Below are 19,919 nucleotides of genomic sequence, written 5' to 3'. Positions count from 1 at the left end.
TCTGCCCTTCTTACCAGATATGGTAAGAAGGCTTCCTTGGAAAATCCTAGTTTATAAGACTCTGTTCATCTAGTTTTTAGTGGTTATTCAGGTTGATTGTTCTACAGTTTAATTGTCATTCCAGTTTGGACCTGGGAGGAGGTGAGTGTAACTTCCAAATACTCCGCCACCATCTTGGACCCCTCTTGTTACTTCTAAGTGTAGTATTTACATTTTTGTTCTTAGTTCATGTATAAAGTTGCTTGGTATAATTTTACAGGTTCATGAGAATGAGATATTTAGTTATTTTATGTGTGCATACTTATTTTATATGATAATATAAACAATGTAATGGAGGAAGCACTACAATTTTTGTACCTTAGAAGGAGAGCCTTCCTTTGCTTCTGGCTTCATTTGCTCTGTGTGACTGCAGCTCATCCCGAGTCCAGAGAGCAAAGATGAGAAGACATTGTGAAGTAAATCGAACTTAAAGTTTATAGGGATCATTTTTAGTAGTCCTATCTACATGTGAAGTAGAAGTTCAGGGGAAAATCTGAATTAAGAAGACATTGGGATTTAAATTATTATCAAGAGAAATAAAAGGTGATGATGATAATAATGACAGTGACTGATGTTGGTGATTTATTGAGCATTTAGTAAGTACCCTGCAGTGGGACTATGCTTTCCATGGATTATTTTATTTGATCCTTAGAATAACCCTTTGACGTAGGTGCTGTTACAGTCATCCCACTTAATACACAGGGAATCCAAGTGAGTAAAAATTAAATACTTTTTCTGAAATTCTCAACTGAGATTCAAGCCCAAGTATGTTCCTCTGGGCCTGAGAGCTAATCTTCTCAATTACAGAGGGACAGGGAGGATATCCTAGGCCAGAAATTTATATCTAGAGAATGAAGGAAGAGATGGAATGTGTGTAACACCGGCCAGGGAGTAAAGCAAGGGAGGAAGTCAGAGTTCAGTTATATGGCCTGATGGAGGAGTTGAGATTGTGAAATATTAATCAGAGTTTTTTAAAATGAGATCATCGTCTTACCCTGATGTAGGTATGTGTGATAAGACATCCTGTGAGTGCAACAAACAAGGTGCAGGATGACACACATTAAATATTTCTTTAGAAAATAAGCACACACATTGAGGGAGAGATATTGAATATTTGAATGCACAGATCTGTGAAGATATAATCCCAAGTTATAACAGTGTTCACCTCTGACAAGGATCCTGGCTACAGGTATTAGTGATGATCATTAAAGGAACTTAAGCTTTGATCTTATACTTGTGCTTGCTTTTCTTCTTGTTTGCAAGTTAGATGACTGCATTTATGTACTTAATTTTGAAGGGGTATGGTATTGATGCAAAAAAAAATGAAATAGGGGATCATTTTAGAATTTCATATTCAGGTTATTTCTATCTTTAAATCCTAGACTAGAAGATTGCAGGACTGTTTAAATTTGTATGAGCTAATTTGATGCAAGGGGTAAAGGAATACACAAATTGTCACTTAATTGAATGAAAATACGAATTGACTAACCATTGCATATTAGTACCTTTTTTGTTTGTTTGTTTTTAAGTGGAAGACTATTTGGAGTTTTAGAAATCGGAGCATTGGCATAGGGATTTAGAGAATATTCTGTAAAGAAGGTCCCTCTTCAGGCACCTGGCTCAGAGGTTGGGATGAGGGATCAGAATAGGATGGGAAGCCATTCACTGCGCCCCTGTCCCTCAGGGCCTCCTCTCAGGGCCAAGTGAGGAGGCAAGTCCTCTGTGTGGTGTTCATGGTATTTTTTTAAAATGCATTAGAAACTCTAAATATCTGATTCTTTGTGTTGTAGATGGACACAAGAGATCCGGACTTCTGAACTTCTACTGGAAAAGATAAAATGTGCAAGTCCTTGACGATGTTGGGGAGGTTGGAGCTGGACTAAATTGGGAGACGAGAAGAAATGCTGCTGTGAAGGGTATGTAACAAATTATAAAACCCAGTGTGTGGCAACCAACGATTGCTTTTCATTGCCAAGTTCTTCAGTAGGATGGGAATACTGTGTGCTCTAGCTTAGTTGTGTTGGTGTGGGTGTAACTTCCCCAGTCAGAGGGCTGGATGCGTACCTGTTTCCAGGTTATCGGAAGGATTCAGTTTGTAATGCATTGACCACAGGCCAAGCCAAGATCAGGAGAGTTCAGGAGCCCCAAGAACATAAAATACAACTGCTCACATTTATGGAGCACTATGTGCCAGGCACCACTCTAAGCACTTTAATGGATTAATTCATTGAATTATCACAATAGCACTATGAGATAGGCAATGCTGTTGCCCACATCCTAGATGGGGGGATACCAGGAGGCATGGACAACTTGGTCAGTTACTGAGAGTGGATAGTCATGATTGTGGGGCCCCACCCCACCGTGAAAGCCTTACTCCTCTTTCTCCCTTTGTCATATATTTCCTATTTACCTTTCTTCTCATCCCCAATTTTCATCTATTTTTTTTCATATAATCATAGATCTCCACATTGAAAGGGAATTAGAGCATGAAAGGGATATCAATATAGGTCAGTAGGACAGATTATATTTCCCAAATATGGCCACAGAATTATTGCTGCTCTTCCAGAATCTTCCCACACCCCCTCAAGCCAGGAATTTTACTCTTTCTTCTCTTGGTGGAATCTGTGTGGGACTCAGTGACTGACTTGACAGAGAGAATGGGCAGAAGTGGCATGAGTAACTTCAAAGTGGGGATCAGCATAGGTGACATGGTGTCCACCTGGCTCTCTCATTCTCTTGGGCCACTTGCCTTTGAGACCAGCCACCCTGATGTGAGGAAGCCCAGGCTCCATAGAAAGGCCATGAGGAGGTACTCCAGCCGACAACCCCACTTAAATCCCACTGACCTGTGAGTGCAGCTTTGGAAGGCTCCAGCCCCAGCCTTGGAGCGGCTCCCATTCATGCTGAGTAGAGCTGGGACAAACTGGCCTTGATGAATCTTCCTGCTGATCCCTGCCCCCCAGCAGATTCAGGAGCAAAACAAACATTGTCATTGTTTTGAGTGATCTCATTGAAACCCGCTACAGCACCACCTAAGGTAGATGTCATTACACTCATTTACAAATAAGATGAAGTGACTAAACCATGGCCACACAACAAGATGGGATTTGAACTTAGGGCTTGTGAGATCCACCCCTACCCCAACTGCTCCCTCCTTCTGGCCCAGGAGCTGGGGACTTTCCTGCCCCTCAGACATAACTGTTCTTAGAGAAAGCAAACCCATTTGGGGACAATAGAGTAACTTTGGAGAAATTTGCACAGTGTGTGTTGGGACTCTGTTTCCTTAATTTGAACCCTAGGTCAATGTGGTTGGTATTGGTTTAAACATGCAGTTCTCTTGCCGAAACTGGTTTGGCTCAGTGGATAGTGCATCGGCCTGCAGACTCAAGGGTCCCAGGTTCATTTCTGGTCAAGGGCATGTACCTGGGTTGCGGGCACATCCCCAATAGGAGATGTGCAGGAGGCAGCTGATCGATGTTTCTCTCTCATCGATGTTTCCAACTCTCTATCTCTCTCCCTTCCTCTCTGTAAAAAAATCAATAAAATATATAAAAGTATATATATATATAAAAATAAACATGCAGTTCTCTCAGGAAGCCATCTGCTTTCTCTCCATGAGTTTAGATTCTGTGGTCTCTGCTCTGGTTACAGGACGTATTTTCTTTTCATATCATGTAAAGTAATAATCATTTGTGAATTGAATGTTTCTATATCATCAATGTTTCTATTTTTTTTTTTTAATTAAATCTTTATTGTTCAGATTATTACATTTGTTCCTTTTTTTTCCCCCCCCATAACTCCCCTCCTCCCAGTTCCCGCCCCACCCTCCGCCCTCACTCCCCACCCACTGTCCTCATCCATAGGTGCACGATTTTTGTCCAGTCTCTTCCCACATCTCCCACACCCCTTTCCCCCCAGGAATAGTCAGTCCATTCCCTTTCTATGTCCCTGATTCTATTATAATCAACAGTTCATTCTGATCATCAGATTATTTATTCACTTGATTCTTAGATTCACTTGTTGATAGATGCATATTTGTTGTTCATAATTTGTATCTTTACCTTTTTCTTCCTCTTCCTCTTCTTAAAGGATACCTTTCAGCATTTCATATAATCCTGGTTTGGTGGTGATGAACTCCTTTAGCTTTTCCTTATCTGTGAAGCTCTTTATCTGACCTTCCGTTCTGAATGATAGCTTTGCTGGATAAAGTAGTCTTGGTTGTAGGTTCTTGGCATTCATCACTTTGAATATTTCTTGCCACTCCCTTCTGGCCTGCAAAGTTTCTGTTGAGAAATCAGCTGACACTCGTATGGGTATTCCCTTGTAGGTAACTGCGTTTCTTTCTCTTGCTGCTTTTAAGATTCTCTCTTTATCTTTTGCTCTTGGCATTTTAATTATGATGTGTCTTGGTGTGGTCCTGTTTGGATTCCTTTTGTTTGGGGTTCTCCGCGCTTCTTGGACCTGTAAGTCCATTTCTTTCACCAGGTGGGGGAAGTTTTCTGTCATTATTTCTTCAAATAGGTTTTCAATATCTTGCTCTCTCTCATCTTCTGGCACCCCTATAATTCTGATGTTGGTACGCTTGAAGCTGTCCCAGAGGCTCCTTACACTATCCTCGCATTTTTGGATTCTTTTTTCATTTTGCTTTTCCGGTTGGATGTTCTTTGCTTCCTCGCATTTCAAATCATTGACTTGATTCTTGCGCTCCTCTGGTCTGCTGTCGGGTGTCTGTATAATATTCGTTATTTCAGTCCGTGTGTGCTTAATTTCTAGTTGGTTCCCCAATATAAGATCGAGGGTCTTATTAGTTTTCGTGTAGAGCTCATTAAGTTTATCGGCAGCTTCTAAACAGTTCTTGAGAGACCTTAAAAGTGTGGTTCTGAACTCTATTTCTTCCATTGACAATTTTGTCCTGTTTCTTTGTCTCCGCATTTTGTTATGCTTCCTTGGTGCACCCCCTAGTGGTCTTTGTTCGCAGTCTTATAGATAAATCTTGATTGTTGTAGCTAATTCCAGGGAGGGTTTGACCTCCAGGCCAAGTGGCTATGAGAATCAGCTATGAGTGTCAGCAGTGAGAGAACTTCTGTCCTCTAGGGAGGTGCTAATCTAGCCTTTGCCTGAGGCTATCCGGCAAATGCCTCTGTGCAGGGCTTGGGTAGGGCGGGTCGAATAGGATCAACAGCGTGGGCCGGAGAGAGCAGTTATGGCGGCTCTCAGTCCTGTCCCCAGGGGCTCTGCCTCTCTGAGTCCCAGCACCCGCTGCAAAGCTGGGAGAGAAAGCTGCACTCGCTCTGACCGAAGCCAGACAGTCCCGCTTCTCCTGTTTGAGTCTGGGTCCCTAAAGACTCGCCTGTATCTGGTGTTCAGAGTCTGCGACTCCCTCCCGATTGAAAACAACAACCGCGCCCTCCGCCGCCAGCCCGCTCCGCGCACTCCGCACCTCAGAATTTGACTTCAGCACTGCGCCTCCTCTGAGTGTCCGTATGCGTTTCTCTTTCCTCCTAGTTGTAGGACTTCCACTCAGCCAGCGTTCCTGTGGTTCTGGGAGACGTCCCTTCCGTTTTTTGGTTTCACTTTTGAAGTAGTTGTTCAAAGCAGCAAACTCCGGCGTTAACCTATGCCGCCATCTTGGTTGGTCTCAATGTTTCTATTTTTTGTTTGACCTCAGGCTCCTTGAGGTCAGGGCTTGGCCTATGTCTTATGTCCCTCATTTCTTATAGCACAAACTCTAACCTGTGGTAGACAATGAATAAATGCCAGTTAAATAAATACCAAAGAGCAGTGTATGTGATTTTTTTTTTTTTTGAGGATGATGTTAGAAGTGCAGAATTCTGGGCATAAGACTTACCTTGATGCCAAAGGTTTGTCTTTGGAGGTCAGAGGTTTCTCCTTCACTTCCTCTATCTTCCCTGTTAGATAAAACATCTTTGTGTGTGACTGTTATAAATAAGTAACTTCAATAAAATGCAACAGCAAACTAAACAATACCAGGAACTGGCAGGGCTCTGAGACACTACTTTTCACTAGCTTGTTATCCAAGTGGATGTTATCCCAGTGGAAAATATTTTCAGATGTGAAATTGGAGAATTGACTTTGATGTGAATGTTGAAATATGGCATATGTAACTTCTGCGTACATTCTGGTCAGCCTTTGCCATAGGATTGGTGGCACTTGTCTTTCACCTTATATTTATGTATGTGTGCCTGTCATGACAGCTGCTTGAGAACTCTGAACAACTCTTTACATTGTCTACGGTAAAATGTCCAATACTTTTCCTATGCTTATTAGGTACTAGAGGCCCGGCGCACGAAATGTGTGCACTCGACGAGGAGGAGTCCCTCAGCCCAGCCTGCACACTCCCGCCACCGCCACTGCGCTCTCCAGCCATGAGCCCGGCTTCTGGCTGAGCGGCACTCCCCCTGTGGGAGCACACTGACCACCAGGGGGGGCAGCTCCCGTGCTGAGCCTCTACCCCCTGGTGGTCAGTGCATGTCATAGCGACTGTTTGTTCTGCCATTCGGTCAATTTGCATATTAGACGTTTATGCCTGCAGGATCAGGCCGAAACCAGCTCTCCGACATCCCCTGAGGAGTCCTGGATTTCGAGAGGGTGCAGGCCAGGCTGGAGGGACACCCCACCAGTGCACGATTGGGGCTGGGGAGGGACACAGAGGTTGGCCAGCTGGGAAGGGACACAGATGTTGGCCAGCTGGGGAGGGACTATGGGAGGGCTCCAGGGCATGTCTGGCCCAGCAGCAAGCTAACCTACCGGTCAGAGCATCTGCCCCCTGGTGGTCAGTGCATGTCATAGCAACTGGTCGACCAGTCAACTGTCTGCCCCCTGGTTGTCAGTGTACGTCAAAGGGAGCGGTTGAGCAGCCTTAGTATATCATTAGCATATTACGCTTTGATTGGTTGAGTGGACAACTGGATACTTAGCATATTAGGCTTTTATTATATAGGACTAGAGGCCCGGTGCACAAAAATTTGTGCACTCGGGTGGGTCCCTCAGCCCGGCCTGTGCCCTCTCGTAGTCTGGGGCCCCTTGGGGGCCCCTTCCCCTGGCTGCTGGCACCAGTTTTCCTCCGGCGCCCGGAACCCAGGCCTTCACTCTTCGCCAGGAGGGGCCAGCGCGGCGGGCAAGGGGCTTAGCTCCTCGCTGCTCACTGTGTGTGGGCCCCGGGGGTGTGGCGGAGGCCGGCGTGGCGGGCCCCCTCTTTGCTCTTCGCTCGCCACGCTGGCCTCCCTTGCTGCTCCTGCCCGGGGCCAGCCAGCTTTGCTCCATTGCTTGGCGCCTACGTATGCAAATTAACCGCCATCTTTCTTGGCAGTTAATTTGCATATCGCCCTGATTAGCCAATGGGAAGCGTAGCGAAGGTCCAGTCAATTATCCTTTTTGTCTTTTATTAGATAGGATAAGGCTCCAATAATAATGGATGCAGCAGCAGGACTAGAATATGAGGATTCTTTTAAATTGAGGATAAATAAATGCAGGCAAACTGTTAGATAAGTATAATTGCTTAATTATATTTATATTGCCTAATCTACCAATTAGCTTTTGCTGCCTAACAAACCACTCGAAACCTTAGTAGCTTCAAATAATAGCCATTTATTTAGTTCATGATTCTGTAGGTGGGCAGTTCGGGCTGGGCTCAGCCGGTCTAGCGGGTCAGCTGGGCTGCCTCTCGAGTCTTCAGTCAGCTTCCAGAGCTGACTGGTCGGGGATGACCTCAGTGGGATGGCTCCTAGCTCTACGTGTCTCTCGTCCTTCAGCAGGTTAGTCAGGGCTCCAGCAAAGTGAACATGCATGGCTTCCTGAGGCTTGAGAATAACACAAGGCCATTTCTGCCGCATTCTGTTGGCCCAAAGCAAGTCACAGGCCAGTCCAGAGTCAAGATGAGAAATAGACTCATCTCTATTGATATAGACTTGTCTCCCTGGGAAGGAGGCCTTGTTGGGAAGAGTTGCAAAGCCATCTTGCAAAGAGCAGGCATTCAGGGAAGGTGGCAAACTATGGCCATCGCTGCAACCTACAACACCAAGTAAAATGCAAATATTGTGCTGGGAACTACCATTACAATAGAGATTGGGGAAAGGAAACCATTTGCATGATTTATAACAAGAGAAAACGAACTGGATTGAGAAGAGAGAACAAGATGCCAAGATGGACACAGAGTAGAGGATCATGAGACCCCCCGAGAGGCCAGGTTTGAGCACCCTATTTCACAGTACCCCAAGGAGTGCTCTGATAGTGTCTGGAGCAAGCCTAGTCCTCTGCCCATCAGACCCAAACAGTACTGGTGTTGGGGTTCTTGGGTTCCACAAGATAGAAATTGAGAGAAACCCCCAGAGAAATTCCCAGACAGATTCTATTAAGCTTATGCTTGAGCACTCAGAAGCTTGCTTTGCTTTGCTACTTTTATAAGCTGGGACAAGGTGGGCTTGTGTGGAAAAGCAGGCTTTGAAAAAGGTGGTCTTGCAAGGGGTTCTGGAGTGGAAATTTCCACGTCAGGATGGGGTTATTTCCTCCTCTGTCCAGTTGCTTGGCAACTGCCTTTGTGCCTGTGGGCTGTGGGAACAAGATGGCAATGTCACTCATTACCACCACCCCAGGAAGATCATGTATCCACCAAATCTTGACCAACTGTATGTGTGGAAAAGTGGTTTCCACATCTGCTAGAAAGTGGTTAGAGACCGGCTGGCGTGGCTCAGTGGTTGAGCATCGACCTATGAACCAGGAGGTCATGGTTCGATTCCCAGTCAGGGCACATGCTCGGGTTGCGGGCTCCATCCCTAGTATAGGGCATACAGGAGGCAGCCAGTCAGTGATTCCTCTCCCATCATTGATGTTTCTATTGCTCTCTCTCTCTCTCTTTCTCTCCTCCCTCCCCATCTTCCTCTCTGAAATCAATAAAATATATTTTATAAAAATAAAAAAAGTGATTAGAAGGTAGATAAGACGTTTTTCCTAGGGAGCGGAGGGGAGATACATTCTTGTGGTTGGCTTATTGGTGTCCCTGTGCCGCCTCACAAGTCCTCTGTCACTGCTAAGCCCATTGGAAATATTACTCACTCAGGCAGTTCCTCTGGAAACCCCTCCCATGCTTAGTCACCTGCACCAAGAAGCACAACCCCACCGGCTTTTTCCCCTTAGACGCCCCTCCTTTTTCTCCTCGGGTCCTCAGGTGTCTCCTCCCTCCATGCAACAGAACGTCCCTAACCAACTATAAATTATGGAGAATGCTTCGCTTTAGCTTTTGTTCTCCCTGTTTACTGTTCAGTTAGGGGTCGGTGCTGCCATCAGCTGACTGAGATTTAAGTTGGTTTCGCGAAGATGGAATTCATTCCTTTCCTCCTCATTCTCTCTTTTTCTCCATCCACCTGTTCTTTCCAACACCAGCAGGTGCAGCTTAGAAGTCTGATCATCACAAGGAGAAGCAACTCTTGCTTGAAAGCAGCAGCGTTTATCGAAAGCTTGCTGTAAGTTGGGTCCTGTCTTAGGCACGTTACATGTTCTTTCCTCACAACAGCACTTCTTTTGTCCCCGTTTTATAGATGAGGAAACTGAGGCATGGAGAGGTGAAGTCATCTTTGTGTCACAGCACCGAGCACATTGAAATGCTTGATACATGTTCATTATGTGTAAAAATAAGCTGTGTCTGAGTTGAGTCAAGAATTAGGGTGCAGGTATTTGTATGGGCAGTGATTCCCGGAAGCACAGTGAGGGAGTTGAGGGATCGGATCGGGAAGGGAGGAGACAGGCCATACAGGTTGTGACAGTGAGCAGGTGACCACTGTGGGCGATTGGGGTCAATCTTACTGGGATCTGTGACAGACTGCATAGGATACATCCTAGACTTGTCCCACTAAGGGACACGGAAGTTGGGGTATTTATAGAGAAATCATGGGGGCCTTTTAAAAGTAATTGTGAATTTCCTAATTGTGTCCTGCATGTTGCCACCCATTTGTCCAGGGAAGGAAAGTGGAAAAACCTGTTGTTCACTATTCCCCTGAGCTTCCTGAGCTTCCCATTTGTTTTCTGCATCAGTTCTTTTCTTTTTAAAATATATATTTTTTGATTTTAGAGAGGAAGGGAGAGGAGAGAGAGATAGAAACACCTCTCTCCCATGATGAAAGAGAACCATTGATTGGGTGCTTCCTGCATGCCCCCCTGGGGATTGAGCCAGAAACCCAAGCAATGTGCCCTTGACTAGATTCGAACCCAGGGCCCTTCAGTCCACAGGCTGACGCTGTATCCTCTGAGCCAAACCTGCTAGGGCTCTGCATCAGTTCTTGCTGTGCAACACACCACCCTAAGTCAGTGTGGACATTCATAATAAGCATTTATTTAGCTCACCAACTAAAGGTTGGCTGGGGTTTGGCTGATCTGGGTTGGGCTAAGGTACGGAGGGGGACTGGCTGATCCAGGCTGGACTTAGCTGGGTGACTCTGCTTCCTGCACAGGCCCAGCGAGACTTGGATTCTTGCCAAGGTCTAATTTCAGGCCTGCTCCACCTGCGAACATTCTAAGTCCAGCTGTGGCTGAGGCTACCGGAGGGAAGCTCTTATGACCATGGCAGAAGCATAGGGTGCAGACGGAAACCCGAGAAGCTTCCTCACTGGCACTTTTTCGTTATTGCATTGACCAGAGCCAGTCACGTGGCCAAAACCAAGCCAAGAGGCAAAGAGGTATATTCTGTCTTCACTGGGGAAGTTCCTGTTGTTGGCCTTGGCTTCGGTTCAGAAAGGCACTCTGCGTGCTTCCTCTGCCTTCTGCCAAGTTGGGGGAATAAAATGTGAAATGTAGAAATCTTTACCAATGCCAGTTTTAGTGACCACTTTGGGCATAATTCCAATTCCTTGATATTCTAGGTCAGTGATGGCGAGCCTATGACACGCGTGTCAGAGGTGACACGTGAACTCATTTTTTTGGTTGATTTTTCTTCGTTAAATGGCATTTAATATATAAAATAAATATCAAAAATATAAATCTTTGTTTTACTACGGTTGCAAATATCAAAAAATTTCTATATGTGACACGGCACCAGAGTTAAGTTAGGGTTTTTCAAAATGCTGACACGCCAAGCTCAAAAGGTTCGCCATCACTGACCTAGGTTGTTATTAATGGGGCGGACATGGTTATTAAAAGATGCACACCACTTTGTTAGCTCGGACCTCAGCTGGGATTGGTGCCTTATCGCGTCCCATAGCTTCAATCACCGTGGACTCGTGAAGTGTGTGGAGTTGTTGAGCTTGTCCTTCCCACAAGGACAACTTGTGACCCCCTTGGCAGCCGCCTCCATTGGTTAGACGTGGCACCTGCGCATACCAGTTGCTCATGCTCGTCGGAATGAAATACGAACAGCATGTGGGATGAATAAATTGTCAATTGCACTGATGTGTTTATTTTCCTACACTTTAGGAGAAAGATCTGAATTCTGTAAGAATGTCATTTCTTGCTTCTCTCAGAACCTTGGCTCTGGTGTCTGGAAGGAGAAGAGGCAAAAGCTTTTATGCGGTTGGAATTTGCTGTCATAAATCTACAGGACTTTTCCAGGTTAGCATGGAAAAGACTTGCAGTTTTTATGCTTTTGGTGAGTTATAAGTCATAAAGCATATGCTGAGGGGGGCTTGACTGTTGTGTTCTTAGCCCTGTGGCCTGTGGAAGAAACCTAAGCCTCGAATGATTAAATATTTTTCCAAACATTTGTAAGTTATTTATACTGTGTCCATGCATAGGCCAAGCAAGCAAGCAAGTGAACACAGACCTTGATGCTAGCATCTTAGCAGTGGCACCTTATGTGCCAAGTAGAGCAGGGGTGGGGAACGCCTGGCCTGTGGGCCATATAAGGACTACAAAATCATTTGGTCTGGCCCTGCCAAGGCCTTAGGGGTGAGCTAATTAAATGTTTGACCAAATATAGCAGGCTAATTTTTAAGTTGATACTTTTGTCTGGCCTGAGAATGATGTTATAAATATCCAAATGGCCTTTGGCAGAAAAAAAGTTCCCCACTCCTGCAGTAGAGCATTCTAATTAGCCCATCAATGAAACCATATGCCTTATTAGTACTATTAATTGCCTGTGGACTTAGTGGCTTGTTGCCATCTTTATAAATGCATAAGTTTGAGCAGGAGGTACCAGATGTATGAGCTAATAAGATTTATTTCTTGGTGGCCATTTACTATGAGATCCCCTCAAAATAGACCCTGAAACAAGGATTTAGGTCCAATAATTTATTTGGTAGATGATTCAAGGCAAAATCTTAGGAGAGTGGGGAAATGAGACAGGAAAGGAAAAGCAATTGTGTGAATGAGCAGATTACCACTGTGGGCATATTTTAATTCTTTTTCATTAAGTTCAAAATTATTTCCAAAGAAATTTTTTAAAAGTCTAGCCCTCATCACTTCCCTAACACGCCATCAGAGTGGCACACTCTGGAATTGTTTTATAGTATGGACATCTTCACCAAAAGAATTAAAGGGAATAGTGAGATCAGATTATAAATCTTTTGCCAGAAAGAGGCATTGTCTGGTAAAGACACAATTGGCCTTTATTCAATCAAGACATACTTCCTTGACCACTTTTGCTTTGTGAATGGGAAACTGGGGAAAAAAATTCCCAGATGTTGACTAAAGAAAAACATGAAAGGGCTTATATTATCTTCCTTTCTTCAGTTACTGCAGAAGTTCCTCAGCTTCCTCTTGGGTATGGGCTAGAGGCAGTTGCTCTGTGTCCACCTGACAGTGTATGCCAGACCTTGAGAGCAGAGGGACGCACAGACGTGTTCAGACACCCCGTTGTGGCATGAGCATGGGTACGTGTGTGCTATACAACAGCCTTTCCCATTCTCATCCACTCCACATGGACCCTGACTGGGGCCCACTCCGTCCATTTGTGGAGTTGCCTCTCACTTCCCACCAAATCCATGCTTTTATAATGTCTCACATAATGAGTGAACCCATATAGATGCCTATAGCTAAATTTGATGAGTTTAAACAGAAAGTAATGGGCTAATTTAGCCAATAGCAAATGGAGCAAAGAACAATAAGGTGGAAAAGAAAGATGTTTCAGTGCACTTGCCCTCTCCATGACTCTGGACAGGTTGGCTTGTACTAACTGGCTTTCTTTTTATTCAAATATTTAGTGAGTACCAACTATTGAGTCTTTCATTCATTCATTAAATCTTTATGAACTCTAATATGCATCAGGCACTGTGTGAGGCTGAGGGCATTAGTGGTATGCAAAGGTGGCGAAGTGCTTTCCCCCAAGAGGCTTTCTTCACCATGGGAGAAATAGACAATAAATAATAAAGCAAACAAATATACAATACATGTCAGGTTAGAATAAGGTTTATGAAATGAAAAAAAATAGAGGTAGAGACAGATGGGTTCATAAAAATTCTGGAAGGATGTACTATAGAGGATTAACAATGGACCTATAGTTTTTAAATTTTTTATTTATTTATTTTAGTAATCTATTTTGTTATACTTCTATAACAAACTTGTATTGCTTTTGCAGTGAAAAAAGAAAAGTATTCTACATTTACCAAAACCATTAGAGTTGAATGTCCACATACTTGTGTCATAATTTTATAACCAAAAATATTGAAAAAATTTAACTGGAAAATAATACATAGTCTTTATTACCTGGGGTTTGGTTTCTGCACATCTTAGGAATTTTGATATTTGGAAATAAAAGATAAATAAGTTATAGAAAATTTAAAAATTTTATAAGATGCCTTCCTGATGGGTAATTTGAAACGATGACGAATCTCTTCAAGTCTTGGCAAACTGTAAGTTTTGTTAAATAGCTCAGAATAGAAAATGGTAGCATTATCTACAAGATCTGGAGACCAAAACATTTGAGACCAAAATGCTTTTCCTGACATTGTTTTGTTTGGTTTGTTTCGGTTCTTATTGGCAAATGGGAGTGCAGATGTGTGTCAGAGTTCACACAACAAAACATAAAGTGGAGATTTCAGTCATTTGGTTCACTCAGCCCAAGAAGACTCCACATTGGAAAATCCAGACAAAAATAAAACATTTTAAGGCCTGACCCAGGCTATTTGTCTGGGGGCTCAGCTCCCTGGAAGTATGCATATGTCTATGGGGTGTGTGTGTGTGTGTGTGTGTGTGTGTGTGTGATTACACTGCCTATTTCTACTTTTCTTCCCCCTGCTCGTCTCCCTCCCCAGTGCTTCCACACACCAGACTCTGCCTTTTCACTGACCTGTGCCATTTTCCAAAAAAGGTGACATTTTATTCCCTAACATCACCACTGATTGTAACAACAGTTCACAGCAACTGGTGTGGTCACATAACACCCCCACCCAAAACACCCACTCTAAACCTCCCTATCCCACACTGTCAGATCATTCAATTTCTGGTCTATACTGATTTTACAATTTAGTTGGCCAATCGAGTGCTCAAATAAACCAAATTCTACCCAAATATTAACTTCATTTTATGTTTTGTAAACCTGGTCATGTTTTCTTGTAACTAACCAATTCAAATTCCACACAAATTCAAAATTTGTGTCCACATGGATTATTAATAGGATCTTACTTTAAGTTCTGTGGCTCTACTCATCTCCTTATTTTCAGTGATTGATTCCAGTAGATTTGAAGCTTTTTCTTTTGTTTGCTTGTTTAATTTTTACTTGCTTGTTGATTGAATTCTGAGGAGCCCAACTTTCATTCCCGTGCTTTCCTAGGTAACTCATTATTGAGAAATGAAATGATACTACTTGAGAGGTTTATGATGAGGCAAGAATTTTCTCTGCAGGGATAGAGTGTAGTTTAAGCGAAAGTTTAGATTTTAAAGTTTATAGTATGCAACAACAATTTAAAAATATATATGAAGGACTGTTAAAGATTGAGTGAAAAATAATAAATTGGCTCCCCTTTTCTTATAACAAATACCAACTTCACTGAAAATAATTCATGCCTTTTTATGTAACTACGTTATGCATTATAGTGGTTCAGTTTTTCCATAGACTTATTAGGCTTTATTTAGAAAATTTGCCTTTTCTTTCTTCTTTGAACTTTGGAAAAGCAGAAGCTACGCTGGCACGCTCAGTGTGGTATTTGCTGATGCGTGAGAAACTGTGTGTATGGCTTTCATTATTAGTTGTTTATTCTCCTTCAACCTTTCTTTCAGTTAATGTGAATCACATTGTATTTTCCACTCCTGAGCCCTGTGATTCATTGCCATCTACTTCCTGCAGAGCTCTCTGGGAAACGTACGAGTCATGCTGAGCAGGGCACCTTGCATGCCTACGGTCCACTCAGCTCCAACTACTGTGTCCTCAGGAGGAGTATGAAAGTTGCTGTAGCATCTCCTTTTGGGGAATTATTATGTCCTCTGTTCGGGGGTTTGTAAGGTTTGTTGCAGTCCATCATTCACCTTTACAATATACAGGCACATTAGATGTTAAAAAAAGGCAGATGTTGCATTTGCTTCAGAAACTTTTCAGGCACATTCTGTTCTCAGGAAAATGGACATAAGAGTTGACCAGAGCCCCTGGCTGGTGACACATGCATTGTATTTGTGGATGGGTTGAATCTTCATGTGCAGGATGGGGCAAAAGTTGGTTTACAGTTGTTCATATGGGGAACAATACTATAATTAATAAATAATAATATAAGAATAAACTATTTGTATGTTTACAACTATAAACCTACTTTTGCCCCATCCTGCATCGATGTAGTTTTGAAGAACCTGGTTACAGATTCATTTGTCTCAAGCATGTCTTATATCTAACCCACTTGGATTTAATTTCAGAACATTTCAAGCCAAGTAATCATGTTTCATAAACCAGGCTTATGAAGACATTTCTAAAGTCATACCTTAATCATATCAATTATTGTTGCTACGTTTTAATTTGATTTAGCATTACTGATTGACAGCTTGTGACCTCTTATCCCGAGGGTGTAGATTCAATCTCACCTCCATTCGATAGCATTGACCTTCGGCTGCTATGGCGTCTGCCTCTGCAATCAGGAGAACCCTTTAATGTCTTAGTGAGTGTACAGCCTTTTCAAGTTTAAGGAACTAGAGCAGTTGAAGAGCTGGGACAAATGATCGGCCAGTTAGACAGGCTAAACAGGGTGTCAGAAGATCACATTCTCGTCCGAGCCCTGGGTGGCATTGGGAAACTATTTTTACCTTACTAGGCCTTAGGTTTCTTAGGAGTCTTTTACATGGGGAGCTACAAACAGAAAACAGTGCGCTCCAGGTAAGGGTTGGACATGGTTGACCTACAGTCAGAACTGGGTCCCCAAAACAAAAAGACTGACAGACAATTAGATGAACATATAGGAATTATAACTCCTTAACCTTGGCAGTGAAAGTAATCACCAGCTCTGTCTCACTGAGACAACGGAGCTCTTGTCTGAATATTTCTGCTCTTGCCTGTCTTGTTGATGTCTGGAAGCTCTAGGGAATACAGAACATAGTAACCCTCCTATTTGGAATAAGAATGTAGGTTTTTGGCATGCTGTTGGGAAGTTGACCTTCGGTAGGTAACGTAGCCTTTGGGCCTCACTTCACTGATGGAATCAGATTAAAGCCAGCTCTGCTTGAAGGTTGGAGTGGTGTATTGAAAAGGATTCTGTGGTACCCCATTGGGAAATAGCGCCACAACTGATGATCAATCCCCCAACGTCAGGGGGGAGGGAGTGCCCCCTACCTGCCGTCCATGCACTCGGTGATCTCAGCTTCCTCCCAGTGCTAACTGCACTCTAAAATGTCATGACTTATATGACAAGTCTAGAAGGTCACATTTGTTGCTAATGTCACGGATACCTAGCTAGTCTGAACTTGCCCAGAAACCTATAAAGGCCCAGAAACTCAGTCACCCATGAGGGGAGGCCCAGGTCTAGACTGTTTCTTCCGACTAGATTCACAGCTTGCTCCACTGTAAACCATAGTGCCAGGATATTGATCTACCCTGGGAGCCAGTGCCTGGTGGGGAATCCTCTCTGCTGCTTTGGAATTTGTAGGGCAAAGAAAACACACTGCTTTTTCAAAAGGTGCCTTTGATGAGCTTTGAATTAGAAAGAAAGTGAATGGTCTTAGTAGTTATTTTCCATGGTGACTGTTCTGCAATTAGAGGTACTGGATATCTGACCAGTCCCCTCCACAAACAAATAATCAATTTACGGGAACTCTGAGAAACTGATTTTCATAAAGTTGTTTTGTTTCAGTTTCCATTCTTGCTAGATTATTTGGTTTTAATTACGTTGTCTTTCCTGGCTGTTACAATGAGGAAGAGGAACTTATTTCAGTGGGATTCCAGTAATGTTTGCTCTCTGTTGCCTTTCATTTATCATATTTTAGCTATTTCATCCAACTCAATTTAGAGAACTCATTGGACATGGATTAAAAGATGTTTGAATAAAGGTTGCAACCACTATGGAAAACAGTATAGAATTTTCTAAAAAAAAATTAAAAATGGAACTGCTATTTGATCCAACTATCCCACTTCTAGGAATATATACTACAAATACCGAAGCACTAATCAGAAAGAATATATGCACCCCTATGTTCATAGCAGCATTATTTACAACTAGTGGCCTGGTGCACGGATTTGTGCACATTGAAAGGAAATTAATTAGAAGAAATATTCGCCCTTTCTCTATAATAGAAGTGTCAACCAAATTCACGATCGACAATGACAGATCAAAACACACGCATGCAATTGGCGCCAGCGAGAGCTTTATGTGTATCACACATGTGCAAGTCAACTTAGACTTTTATATATATAAAATAAACTTGCTTAATTAGATCTTTTTCCAGCCCAGTGAAGCACCCCAACTTCTCTTTCAGGTAATTGTCAGCAACACAGCAGTAAATATCAACACAAAGCAGATTATTATTGTAGATCATGTAGGTAGAACAAAGGGTAAAATATTGAACTGCAGCAGTGTTTGACTATATTCTGTACAGTGAGAAAACATGAAGGTCATTTTCAAGGTCCACCATTTCTTACTTATTTTCAGTTGGGTCATGTTTCTGAGCTTTCTAAATCTTCATCTTCCAGCTAATGAAAAGAAAATAGGGTTCCACCGAGTCTCCTATCTACCTACTCCAGGACTTCTGTGAGGACCAAATGAGATGAGGCACGGGAAAACTCATCACAGACATTTGGTTAAAGTGTGAAATGTTTCCACCTGGCTATAAAGTAAGTCATGTTCCTGGGCTGAAGAAACTGCAAGGAGGCTAGTCACTAGGGAGAGGAAGCCAGGCGTTGCTATGTGACGTCATTACCTGGCACCCACAGTGACCATTTCCAGGCTTGGCAGCGTCGGCTGTGATTTGATGGAGTGTCACTCTGGGGTGGTGGCGGGACCCATGTCCCACTTGGGGGAAGCTGAGTGTTGCTTTGTGGGCACCAGGTCGTGGTGCCATTTCTCTGTAAATGGCCAGTGCATGTCACAGCAGCTCCTACATTGAAGGCCTGCCCCCTGGTGGTCAGTGCATATCATAGCGACCAGTCAGATGGTTGGACACTTAGCATATTAGCCTTTTATATATATACTAGAGGCCCGGTGCACAAAAATTTGTGCACTCGGGGGGGATGGAGGAGGTCCCTTAGCCCTGCCTGTGCCCTCTTGCAGTCTGGGACCCCTCGGGGGATGACCACCTGCTGGCTTAGACCCCCTCCCCAGGGGATTGGGCCTAAGCTGGCAGTCAGACATCCCTCTGGCAGCCTGGGAGCCCTCGGGGGATGTCCACTTGCCAGAGGGGAGCAGGCCTAAGCTGCAGTTGGACATCCTTAGTGCTGCTGAGGAGGTGGGAGAGGCTCCCACCACCACCGCTGTACTGGAAGCCATCAGCCTGGCTTGTGGCTGAGCAGAGCTCCCCCTGTGGGAGCACACTGACCACCATGGGGCAGCTCCTGCATTGAGCATCTGCCCCCTGTGGCCAGTGTGTGTCATAGTGACTAGTCATTCCCAGTTGTTCTGCTGTTAGGGTCAATTTTCATATTACCTTTTTATTATATAGGACAGAGGCCTGGTGCATGGGTGGGGGCCGGCTGGTTTGCCCTGAAGGGTGTCCCGTATCAGGGTGGGGGTCCTGCTGGGGTGCCTGGCCAGCCTGGGTCAGGGGCTAATGGCTGTTTGCAGGCTGGTCACGCCCCCTTTAGGGTGGGGATCCCCACTGCAGTGCCTGGCCAGCCTGGGTGAGGGACTGATGGCTGCTTTCAGGCTGGCCACAGCCCCTTTAGGGTCGGAGGGTCCCCACTGGGGTGCCTGGCCAGTCTGGGTGAGGGGCTGAGGGCCGTTTTCAGGCTGGCCAAGCCCCCCGGAAACGGAAGCTCCCAGCCTCGCCTTTTTTTATTTTTTATTCTGGGATTTATTTACCTTCTATAATTGAAACTTTGTAGCCTGGAGTGGAGCTCAGAGCTGGCCAGGATGGGCTTCCTGCTCGCTCCAGCTCCGTGGCCACAGCCGGCTGAAAACAGGTATCTGGGGTTTATTTACCTTCTATAATTGAAACTTTGTTGCTTTGAGTGGAGCTCAGAGCCCGCCGCAGCAAGCGGGAAGCTTGGCTTCCTCCATCATTGGGGCAACCAAGCCTCCTGCTTGCTCCAGCTCCGTGGCTGCCGGCCGCCGTCTTGGTTGGGTTAATTTGCATATAGTCGCTCTGATTGGCTGGCTTAAGGTGTAGCGAAGGTATGGTCAATTTGCATGTTTGTCTTTTATTAGTGTAGATAGACTAGAGGCCCGATTCTTGAAATTTGTGCGAGGGGCTTGGCCCGCACAGCCCTGGCTTCATCTGGAAAGTCGTCTGGAAGGACATCTGATCTAATTAGCATATTACGCTTTTATTATTATAGATCAGTGGTTCTCAACCTTGGCTGCACATTAGAATCA

General features: G+C 44.2%; 1 protein-coding gene across 4 annotated transcripts in view; it reads left to right on the top strand.

Annotated features, from left to right (window-relative positions):
• Positions 1-19,919, top strand: part of RIN2 (Ras and Rab interactor 2) — a 213,994-nt gene that overhangs the window by 35,648 nt on the left and 158,427 nt on the right. For all 4 annotated transcript variants that reach the window (XM_059705433.1, XM_059705435.1, XM_059705439.1 and 1 more), the window contains exon 2: positions 1,830-1,955. The gene's annotated coding sequence lies outside the window, so the exon portion shown is untranslated. The remainder of the gene's footprint in view (positions 1-1,829; positions 1,956-19,919) is intronic.

The sequence above is a fragment of the Myotis daubentonii genome, chromosome 8 (genome assembly GCF_963259705.1).
Source record: "Myotis daubentonii chromosome 8, mMyoDau2.1, whole genome shotgun sequence".
NCBI lineage: Eukaryota > Metazoa > Chordata > Mammalia > Chiroptera > Vespertilionidae > Myotis > Myotis daubentonii.
Note: the sequence above shows the minus strand (reverse complement) of the source record. Positions and strands in the feature narration are given on the sequence as shown.